This window comes from Caretta caretta, chromosome 1 (assembly GCF_965140235.1).
Source record: "Caretta caretta isolate rCarCar2 chromosome 1, rCarCar1.hap1, whole genome shotgun sequence".
NCBI lineage: Eukaryota > Metazoa > Chordata > Testudines > Cheloniidae > Caretta > Caretta caretta.
This window is the reverse complement of record NC_134206.1, coordinates 342,255,542-342,267,617: the sequence shown is the minus strand read 5'-3', so window position 1 is coordinate 342,267,617 and position 12,076 is coordinate 342,255,542. Positions and strand designations below refer to the sequence as shown.

Genomic DNA, 12,076 nt, shown 5'->3' with positions numbered 1-12,076 from the left:
ATGGCACATGTCTAGTTGGCAGCCGGTATCAAGCGGAGTGCCCCAAGGGTCAGTCCTGGGGCTGGTTTTGTTCAATATCTTCATTAATGATCTGGAGGATGGTGTGGATTGCACCCTCAGCAAGTTTGCAGATGACACTAAACTGGGAGGAGTGGTAGATACACTGGAGGGGAGGGATAGGATAAAGAGGGACCTAGACAAATTAGAGAATTGGGCCAAAAGAAATCTAATGAGGTTCAACAAGGACAAGTGCAGAGTCCTGCACTTAGGATGGAAGAATCCCATGCACCGCTACAGACTAGGGACTGAATGGCTAGGCAGCAGTTCTGCAGAAAAGGACCTATGGGTTACAGTGGATGAGAAACTGGATATGAGTCAACAGTGTGCCCTTGTTGCCAAGAAGGATAACTGCATTTTGGGCTATATAAGTAGGGGCATTGCCTGCAGATTGAGGGACGTGATCGTTCCCCTCTATTAGACATTGGTGAGGCCTCATCTGGAGTACTGTGTCCAGTTTTGCGCCCCACACAACAAGAAGGATGTGGAAAAATTGGAAAGCGTGCAGCAGAGGGCAACAAAAATGATTAGGGGACTGGAACATATGACTTATGAGGAGAGGCTGAGGGAACTGGGATTGTTTAGTCTGCAGAAGAAAAGAATGAGGGGGGATTTGATAGCTGCTTTCAACTACCTGAAAGCAAAGAGGATGTATCCAGACTGTTCTCAGTGGTAGCAGATGACAGAACAAGGAGTAATGGTCTCAAGTAGCAGTGGGGGAGGTTTAGGTTGGATATTAGGAAAAACCTTTTCACTAGGAGGGTGGTGAAGCACTGGAATGGGTTACCTAGGGAGGTGGTGGAATCTCCTTCCTTTGAAGTTTTTAAGGTCAGGCTTGACAAAGCCCTGGCTGAGATGATTTAGTTGGGAATTGGTCCTGCTTTGAGCAGGGGGTTGGACTAGATGACCTCCTGAGGTCCCTTCCAACCCTGATATTCTATGATTCCCTGATATTCTATGACACTTTTGCATTCAGTACAAAGCAAAAAGGTTACCTTTCATGTTCAAATAGCCTTTGAAATAAATGTTGTACATGGCCTATACAGTCCTGCACTGAAAGCTCTAAAAATTCAGTTTAGGTCAATTCATACTGGTCTTCGTCACACAGTGCAAGATAGTAAGGATGTGGTATTACCTGTTTTTAGGTGTCCCATTGGGTTCAACCAATATCTGTGTTGTGGGCATCCAGTTTGGAGCTAGCTTGTCCTTTTACCGATCTAGAAAAAAGAACCATTATTAATGGATAAGTAAGTATCTGTGTCATAGGAAGATGGGCAGCAACTAAGCCAAGATACAAAGGCAGTTAGAGGGACCAAACCATACGTGTTTTGATCTCTGGTGTTTGATTTATTGTTCATAGCTGTAGGAGGAAAAAGCAATTACTTGGGTGGTTAGATGAACTTCTGCATTATTCCATCAATTTTTCAGGTTTATATTTAGCTGGATATACAGCTTTGTTGCTATTTAAGTTCCATTAATGTATAATGGGATAAGAGTTTCTCCTTGGTATGCCAAGTATTTTGTTTCTTAGGAAACTGAACCCAGAAGCAAGTAGGAAACCAGTGACATAGATGGAGGATTAGTGTAATGTGCGGCCTCTAGCCAATTGTGCTTAGCTGCAAGGGCACTGCATTTGGCAGCTTCTAAGCAGTCTTCAAGGGTAACCACAGGTTTTGTGCAGGAGGATTATCTATTCTTAAGGCCACAAAATCGTGGGCGGCAGTTCCACATAAATTGAAAAACAGATGAGTTCACAGGTGTTCAAAGGGACTTTTGGACCTCAAACCCACCTAAGACTCCAAGATCAAATGGAGACCTAAAAGTACCCCAAAACTGACCATGGGTAAAGTTATCAGTTGTGGGAGCAAACACCATCCCTGCCATACTCCACCCTGCTTTCCTCAATCAATCATCTTACAAAAAATTTTTTTTTCAGCCAGCTGGTTCCTGTTTGGGTCCCAGCCACACATTGAGAAAGCTGTGATATCACACTGTCTGCGCCAGTGAAAATCCAGTTTAGGGTTGTGTGTCACTAGCACACTGATACACTTCAGCCCAAACTGCCTTATTATCTGACCTGGAGAGATGATAGAAAGGAACCCTACAGGACCATACCAGAGAGGACTTTTAAGCCGGGAACGACTTCAGAGCCATCCTGTCTACTCCCGCCAGCCTGTGCAGTCAAGTAATCAATTCTACGTAGTCATCCATAAGAAAGGGTGCAGACAGTATGATATACCAAAAAAAAAAAAATCAGATCAGGCCATCTGACTGTTATCCATTGCTAGGAGATCAACAGTCACTAAGACCTGTGTAGTCTCTAAGCCATACGTGGACCCCATACCAGTCTGAGATGGATGGAGGACCATACACTCTGGTTTTTGCCAAAGTGACTTTTCCATCATCTTCTCAATAACCTCTCTCAGAAAGGGAAAGTTAAACAAAAGGGCAACAATGAACTTGCTAGGGCTGGTCAAAATTTTTCCATAAACTTGTTGTGTCTGAATATTGGATTTTCAACTAAACTGTTTTTTTTTTAACAGAAAGTTTCTGCTTTCCTCCAATTTTTTTTTGGGGGGGGGGATTTTTGTCAGAAATCTGAAAAAAATTCGTGTTAATCAAAAAGGCAAACATTTTCCCTAGAATTCAATTTTCTGGCCAGTTCTAGAAACTACTAATCTCAAGAGATAATGTATTGACCTACTGTCTAGCAAACACCCATCTGAGCTAAACCAATACCCGGTCCTCACTTAAGAATGAACAGCCTTCATCAACAAGAAACCCAATATTTCATCATTAATATTTGCCATCCATGGGATGAATGGGCCCAACTAACATTTGTCAGCCCAAAGCTGTCTTTAGCTCTTTCTAAAAAGCCTGATCCTCCTAATCTACACTGCTGTGTAAGAATTGACACTCAAAAAACACCCAATCCCACACTCTTCAGCATTGCACAATTGGCTAGGTGCATTATAAAGGAAATTCAAATTCTACTAAAGCATCAGTTAGCACAGACACTGTAGGGACAGGATATCAGCCTAGATGGATCAATGGTATGATCTGGGCTAGCAAAGCAGATAGCTTCTTGATTGTGAAACCACATCATATACCGGAAACGTTTCAGTTTATCCTGCGATTATTAAACACAACTAAGGTGCCTGTTTGTTTGAGAGTTTTCTGTGAAGAATGCACTTTCTCCATTCTCTTCTCAGATGTCAGCATTCAACCACAAGTGGTTTGAAAATGAAAGCAGGAGTTGAAACAGTGTGGAAAGTTAACTTGAATAATCAACCCTTAAAGTTAATTGTAATAAAAAAGCTGTTCAGTTTCTGCTTTAATTCTAAAATTTTAATGCACATTAACCTTTTGATTGATCGTCTTGCGGGGCAAGAATACATCCTATAAAGCTTTGTACCTTTGCATTGTTACAAGATTAACACAGAAAAAGAGATGGTGGAACGGACCATCTCTGTTTGTCTTCGAGTTTCATTTTAATCTTTATTGGTTTGTTACCACTAGCTTTTCTGCATGGCTGAAGGCAGAGCTGGAATCTTGTAAAGCAGGTACTTTTTTCATTTCTTCTCTGTTTTAAACTGTAATAAAAGAACCTTCTCAATTTTCTTATAATCTGCTTCATGTCAATTCCCTCAGGTTGCTAGGTTCAATCTAATTCTATTTTTAAACAAGGGTATTTGTTTCTTGTTCTTCTTAGCTACCCTTTGTTTAACCCCTAATTTGAATCTGCCAGTCTTTCCTGTTTGTCACTTAGAAGAAATGCACAAGGAAGTAAGAAACTTGTTCACTGTACAGAGTAACATGTAATTCTATATATTGCCGTACATTTTCACTTTGTTGCTGTATCTTTCCATGTAATAATTCCACCAAAAAGCAGTATATGCCCAAAAAAAGGAATGAAAAACATTTTCTAACTTTTCTCCATCAGCTGTCAGATTTTTTACTGAAATAATTTAAATATATCTACAATATATGAGTATGAGAATAGGATGAATTATTCACAGCAAAAAAATGTATCCAGTGACTTTGGCCTCCTCTCTGGCATGGGAGATATCCCTTATGAGATTTTATTTTTTTATAAGTTTGTTATTCAAAATTAGTATACATCAAATATGGGGGGTGGGAGGAATCACAAAAAAGTCATGAGATTTTTTTCTGATTTGTTCCAAAATTTAAAAATGTGAGCAGTCTTGACCAGCTGCACTGACAGTGATTTATGCAAACCCGTATTTAGGTGGTCAGTTGCCCATGGGTTGTTTGATATGATTATTGTTCTGAATGTTGAGCATTCATAATTCAATATTTATGCTGTGTAATTAGCCACCTAAATCTCATAGGATTGCTTCCGCTGTCCTATTTGCCAAACACTTCTGACGTGAATGCGCATGTTATTACATAGCTGTGTGATTATTCATAATGTTCTTTCTCATGCAAAATTTTGTAGGATTATATGTACTGTACAAGCAAATTTATGGTTTTCACTGGAATTAATGCAATCCTGGCAAATATTACTTATGCCATATTCTTCTATGTCTACTGATTGTCCCAAGTGTTGCCAGCTCTCATGATATAAGGTGTTTTTCTTAAAGGCCCCACTCTTGGACTCATGGTGATTACATGAGAATCTCTGTTTTCAATTTTTTTTAAATAATTTTCTGGCCTCTGTGGTTAAGAAGAAAATCTTGAAAATGTGAAACTGAAAACCAGAACACAAATAAAAATAACACAAATTCACTATTTTTTAAAATCTCATGATTTTTAAGCCAGTCTCCTGGATTTGGGGGAGCTGATTCATGATTTTTGAATGCTTGAAGTTGGCAATACTGTGTCTCTCTCCCTCAAAAACGGTATGCCTGTTCACTACATGTTTGTACACACACCTATATATTCTGGAGAAATGTCATGATATGATGTGATAAAATAATTACATATCTTAAAGCTATATAATTAGCTATTCCAATTCTCCCCAAACTCTGGGCATTTTATTATTAGTGGCGCTCTACTTTCCAGTGATACCCTGGTTTTTTTCCTGATAATGTGTGAGCAGAAACTTTCACTCTATATTTAAGAAAATATTTCATAATCAGGAACTAAGGACAGAAAAACAGAGATGTGTACTGATTAGAAGGAAGGATGGTTCTTTGGTTAAGTTAGTGCATGGGGACTCAAAACGACCCAGGGTTCACTGCCCACTCTGTGACAGGCTTCTGTAGGCAAGTCATTTGACTCTTCTGTGGCTCAATTCCTAATCTTCTTATCATTGTAGCTCTCCTCCTACCCTCTGTCTGCCTTGTCTATTTAGAATGTAAGTTGTTCAGGGTAGGGACTGTATCTTTGTGCAGCACCTAACACATTGGGGCCATAATCTTAGTTGAGTCCTCTTGGTACCTTTGGAAGATTAATGATAATTTATAAAAAAATGTAATATTTAGAAGTCTGCACATTTCTGTGCAGCACCAGCAAAGGTAATTTTTATTGAAATTAACGTGTACATAGACAGTACAAGGGCCTGATTCTGATCTCATTTACATTAGCGTACAGGAGAAGTCAATGAAGGCTAGCTGCCTTCTAAAGCATCTGGCCCTTTAAACTGAAGGAGTAATGTTGCAAGATCAAGTCCAAAGGCAACTTGTCATGTGAACTTTGGTTTCCATGGGGACCAGCAATAACCTCATCTGTGTTGTCCATCTGTTTCAGCCTGCGGGGCTGGTGACTGAACAGTACAATGAGTGCTGTCTAAATTAAGTATCTGGTGTCAGGGAATGCCTTAGTAGAACTGTATTTGTTATATGTATAACGTTTTCCATCTTATCGTCTGTTCAGACTGCATAGGCATGCAGCAGGAATCAGAGAACCCTGTGAAAAGTGAATGTTAATGCAACCAGATGTCAAAAACAATGTACAAGAGAGTGAAACTTGCAAGGCACTTCTAGTAAACCAAGAGAAAGAGAGTACCACCATGCCATGTGGATAATATGTGCAGTCTGTATTTCTGTAGTATCTGGGGATCTTGATGCAATTTGAAAACCTTAAATGAACCTCACAACAGGTCTGCAAGGCAAGTGTTAGTAAAACCATTTTACAAAGGGGTAAAGTGAAGCACAAAGGTATTCACATTCTTATACCATGCCCATCTAGTCCAACCCCCATGATCGTGGTATGGGAGCATTTTCTGCTTGTGCATTATGTGACGTGTCTGGCATCTGTCATATACATGCCCAGGTTAGGTAGCAAGTCACTAGCAGACACAGATTAATAATAATTTGTCAAAAATGTAATTTTCAGAATGTCAACTAGAAATCAGTCGGTCATCCTGAGTAGTACAGCTCAAGAGGTACACCCCAAGGTAGTGGTCACCTTTGTGACCTCCAAATTCTGGGCCCATCCCTCGCACAATTTCTAAGGGCCCAAAGGGCTTCTCTAAGTTATGGACTCTACTCCAGCCCAGAATGAAACTCTGGCTGCATATTCTCCCGTCTCTGATGACTCCTGTGCCACATTTTTGTCGGGGACTGAGGTGAGCTGATTTACCAGCGTTCACACCCACTGAGTAACTCTTTATATGGGGGACTCTTCAGTGCAGAAAGACTTCAGAGTCCTAGCTCCTTTATGTTATCAGTGAGGCATGAAAGGGCTAGAATACTTCCCAAAACTAGGGCCTAGGAGTCATCCTGACGTCCAGCTTCTAACCATTTCTCCATAGTATACACAGGGCACACCATTAACATGGAATTGGAAAATCTGAATGCAAGGGATCAGAAAATATAAAAATCAAGTCACTACAGCTTCCCACGATAGAAAAGCCCATTCAAAATAAACTGGGAATGGCTAACACCAGGGGAAAAATCGAGAAACAGCCAACAAGGAAAATCATGGAGAACCTCTACATCTAAGCTAATGGGCAAAACGAGGCAACCAAAAAGAAATAATAATGTGGAGCTGTGTTTAGAACTGAGGCCTGTGTTGTTTCTTCAGAATCCTGCCTCCTTCCATACACACACTCAGAGATCATATTCCACACCCACCTGCATGTTGAGAGCTAGATCATGGATGTGATGACATTCCACTCCATAGGATCTGTGCAGAACTGCTTCACCCTGAGAGAAACGCTGGAGAGATTGTTCCTGCCTGAGAGACCACCTCTCCAAAAGTGTCTCCATCTGCATGGCATGCTAGATGACTCTCCTAAAGCATCAGCTGTGTTCTGCAGGCTGGCGTGGGTGGGTTAAAGGGGGTGGGTCAATTAAGGCCCGTTCTTCCAGGCCATCTCTCACCTCCATTCTTTTGTAGTTACATTGGGCCATAATCATGTCACTGGCTTCAAAGCAGAACTTCCCAAGTGGACCTGAGCTAATTGCAAACAAAAGCTAGCTTGGGAAACCTCCTTCCGCCAGAAAATTGGTGGAAATATTAACTGGCATTGGTGATGCCTGTACTACAGAGCCAGAACAGCATCCAAATTAGCCTGGGTCCCCACTGTATTAGCACGCTTGGAAATGTGTTACTTGTGCTATTTACATATGGGCACCATGGCAGTATGGTTTCATTACCTTTCTGGGTGTGCATGATGACAAAGGTACAGGTTTATAAGCAAGGTGAGCAGTAATAGCAGTGGGTGAACTCTCAAAAAGCAAAGTTATTGAGCCAGACGCCGAGCTTAGCATGGGCTTAAGGAAAACCTGCATCTAGTCTCTTGTTTTCTTCTGAAGGTGTGAACAACAGATCTAAGGAGCCTAAATCTGATCTTGGCTACATGGCCTAAAGCCAGAGAAAAACAATTGTGCACTCTGGATATGCACAAATGTGAAGGAGAGCAGATTTGCCCCACTAGATATAGGATGCAGTGAGAAAAACAGTATGATCACCTATTGTTTAGAGCAAGGAACTGGGAATTAGGACTCCCGGAGACTAGCACTGCTAATATCTAAATCAACTCCATTGAATCAATGTTATTCTGGATTTACACTACAATAAAGGAGATCAGCATTTGGCCCCAGGTCTTTACACCTGCCCAAAACCAATTTTCCTTTCTGTGCCTCATCGTGCCCATTTGTACAATACCTGCTTTACAGGGCTGTCCTGAGGCTCTAATTAATAACCCTTTGTCAAATCTTTGCATGAAAGGGATTATGCAAATGCAATTACTATTATTATAAGCAGACGGTTTCTAAATGGAATGTTTTCCAAAGTTTTCTTTAAGCTCAGCAGACTTCAGTTCATTCTCCACGCTGCATGCTTCATGGCAAGCTGCCCTTCCAGTTTTTTTTTAATGATTACCTTGGCCAGAAATGAGAGTTCTTTTTTATTACAATGGTTTAACATCTCCACTGTCTGTGCAAAATGGAGCACACAGCCGGAAGAGAGGAATATGTGCCAGTGCTTTCAAAAGATATCTATATATTCTTAGGGCTCCACTCCAAGATGAATGAACCTCTAAAAGTGATGTGCCTGTTTCTTTAAAAGTGCGCATGAACTAACTAAATTACTGATCTTTTCTAGTAGCATGAGATGAGATACATCTGTATTGTGATCCTTACTCAAAAAAAAAAAAAAAAAAGGAAAATAAACACACACGGGTAGAGCACCATGCTGCAAAGTTAAGCAAATGTGTAGCTGAATGTAGCAATCAGACATTGGCAAAGGGAAAACATCCCTTACCCATAGAAAGAATTACACGACCGTAGCTAAATCAGTGCAGGACCTTATTTAATAAACCAGAAGCAATTGCTCGGCTACACTGACATGCCAGCAGCAAAAGGGTAATAGCACACAAGTGAAAGGCAGTGCGCCTTGCTTGCTCAAATGCTCTCTCACTCCTCTCTTAAAATGCCATAAATTATGCAGACGGGGAAAATATATATTATAACCTTCCCCACAAGACATCTGGTGTTTCTCAGGTGCTGGATTCACATGACATGCCAGTGAATTTGTATAGTAGAAAATTTGCTTTGTATCCAGGAGTGTTATATTAAAAAAGGCATCAAATATGAGACTTGCTAAGTAACCACTCTTCTTTTATCAGACATCACAGTTAATAGTAAAATCTGGCTAGCATTTAGTTCCACACAAAGTGTACTTCTGGGCTAGCTGATCCAGTGAAATTATCATCACATGGGATAATGTTGGTATTTGTTTGTTTTTAAGATTAAAGCAAGAGGGGGGGAAAGTCATCTGGCTTTTATTCTCAGCCATGCCACAGACTTCCTGCCTGGTATTGGACAGGTCACCTAACTGCTCCTGCAAAAGAGAGATAATACCTAGCTCACAGGCTTAATTCACTAATGTTTGACTTAACATAAAAGTTAATCAGGACAGGGACGATCTAGTCAGTATCCTACAGCATTCATTCTCAATTCTGATTAATATCATATAAAATTATTGTATTAACAGTAAAAATAGCCATTGTTCATTTTAAAGTGCTTTTGAGATCTGGTGTCAGAAGTGCTATATTAAGGTATAGATACTACAGGAATTGATACAGTTGTTAAAAGCTTGGTTGGGCAGATAAGTACAAAGTATTTGTTATTACTGTGTGATTTGCATATTTGTGAGATCTGCTGCTTGCTCTTATGGTACAGGACCAGCTTTGTGTTCTTTTGGTTAGAGGTAATTTTTCACTTGTGAGCTTGATCAGTAGTCAGGCAAAACCCCTGTAACTTAAGTGGGAGTATTGCGGCAGGAAGGACTACAAGATAGAACCTAGTGTGAAGATTAGACATGGGCAAAAATTATACAGTTAATAGTTTATTCACCAAAAAAGGCAATTTCACTTGACCCAGAAATGTTCATGAATTTGTGTTGTTTGCCAAATAGTTTTGACCAAACAAAAAAAAAATGTTTTGGAAATGTCAAAATGATTCAGAATTTTGCATTTTAATTAAAAATCAAAGGGAGGACTAGAGTTACAAAATGGCTGGAGCAAGTCATAATAATTTGTAATGACAATGAATACTGTGTGGACCAGGGAACATACAGGAGTGTGATGTTATAGCCTGGTGGGTAAGGCACTTACCTGGAAGACACAGGTTCAAGGACATCCTCCCCAGGTACTTATTAAAAATGGAAAGGAGTACTTGTGGCACCTTAGAGACTAAGTACTCCTTTTCTTTTTGCAAATACAGACTAACACGGCTGTTACTCTGAAACCTGTTATTAAAAATGGAACACCCTTAGCTTGAGAGAGCCTCACCAGATTCTCAGCACTGCCCTTCTGCCTGTATGCCTGTACTAAGTGGGTGTGAACTGGAAACATTCTTATTTGGTAATTTTACCCCCACTTTGCACTCCTTTTGCAGAGGTGTAATTGACTACAAAAGATGCAAGGCAGTGGAGAATCGGGCCCATCTTATTGTGCATCATGGACACTGCTGGAAGCATTGAGTTACGCCCAGCTGATGCTCAATATTTGTGAGAGGAGCTGAATGCTTTTAGAAAAGCATTAGAAGAGATCTGTGGCTAATTTGTACCCAGGTAGTGGGCTCTCACTTGGTTCGTTGTGTAACACTGGCAGACTCTAGTTATCAGTGGGTGGGATCGAACCTGTGACCTTGGGAACTAAATGCACAAGCCTTGAGCTAAAAGCCAGATGGCGCCTAGTGAAGGCAGTAGCAGACTCATTTATTTCTAAGTGGTCTCGGTGCCACTAGAAGGGACAGATCACCATATCCAGGAGGTGTGTGGGTTACATACTTCCCCTAGCTGAGAAAGCATGTCCTGAGCTTCAAAGACTTCCCAATTGAGATCCCGGACAAGCCGCCCACTTGTAACACCGATAGACCCTAGTTGTCAGCAGACGGGCTCAAACCTAGGACCTCTAGAGCTAAATGCATGAGCGTCTACTGCATGAACTAAAAGCCACATGACCCTTAGCTAAGGCAGTAGCAGACTCATTAATCTCTAAGAGATCTCGGTGCCACTACAGGGGACAATCTAGTCTATTTAATCTCTCATTGATGGAAGCATCCCCATGCCTCTAATCATTTTTGTTGCGCTTCTCCGGACTGATTTTATTTCTGTTACTCTACTTCATTTTTTAAGATGAAATGATCAAACCTGAATGCCATATTCAGAGTGAGTGAATGCAATTGATTGCTATAATAGCCTAATAATATTTTGCAAATATTATTTTCCATCCGCTTCTTAACTCAGCCTTCAATTTCACAGCTAAACACTGAGGAGACGTCTTCACTGATTTCTTCACTGTCTCCTAAGATCTGATTCTTCACTCTAAGACACTAGTTTCACAGCAGCACATCCCCATTGACTTCAACATAAAACTCTTGTTTGGGAGCAGAGAGAATAATCGGTGGAAAAGATCTATTAGGTCATCCAGTCCATTTCCCTACCATTGCAGGATTGTGTATGTGTAACACCAACAAATCCCCATCGTCATCGAACCTGGGGCCTCTGCAGCTTAGTGCATGAGCCTCTACTGCAGGGGTGGGCAAACTTATTGGCCTGAGGGCCACATCGGGGAATAGAAATTGTATGGCGGACCATGAATGCTCACAGAATTAGTGTTGGGGTGCAGGAGGGGGTGAGGGCTCTGGTTGGGGGTGCGGGCTGTGGGGTGGGGCTGAGGATGAGGAGTTTGGGGTGTAGGAGGGTGATCTGTACTGGGACTGAGAGGTTCAGAGGGCAGGAAGGGGATCGGAGTTGGGGCAGGGGTGCAGGAAGGGGTGCAGGTTCCAGCTGGGGGTGCGGGCTCTGGGGTGGGGCTGGGGATGAGAAGTTTGGGGTACAGGAGAGTGCTCTGGGCTGGGATCAAGGGGTTTGGAGAGCAGGAGGGGATCAGGGCTGGGGCAGGGGGTTGGGGCATGGGGAGAGGCTCAGCGGTGCAGGCTCTGAGCAGCACTTACCTCAAGCAGCTCGCAGAAGCAGTGGCATGTCCCTTCTCCGGCTCCTACGCAGAGGCGCGGCCAGGCAGCTCTGCACACTGCCCCCTCTGCAGGCACCGCCCCTGCAGCTCCCATTGGAGTGCCAGAGGGGGCCATTGGAGCATGTA

The 12,076-nt window shown here is 41.7% G+C and overlaps 1 long non-coding RNA gene across 1 annotated transcript in view; it reads right to left on the bottom strand.

Moving 5' to 3' along the window:
* LOC125630530 (uncharacterized) overlaps window positions 1-12,076 on the bottom strand; it is a 43,921-nt gene that overhangs the window by 14,832 nt on the left and 17,013 nt on the right. The window contains exon 2 of the long non-coding RNA XR_007354691.2: window positions 1,193-1,274. This is a non-coding gene — a long non-coding RNA (uncharacterized LOC125630530). The remainder of the gene's footprint in view (window positions 1-1,192; window positions 1,275-12,076) is intronic.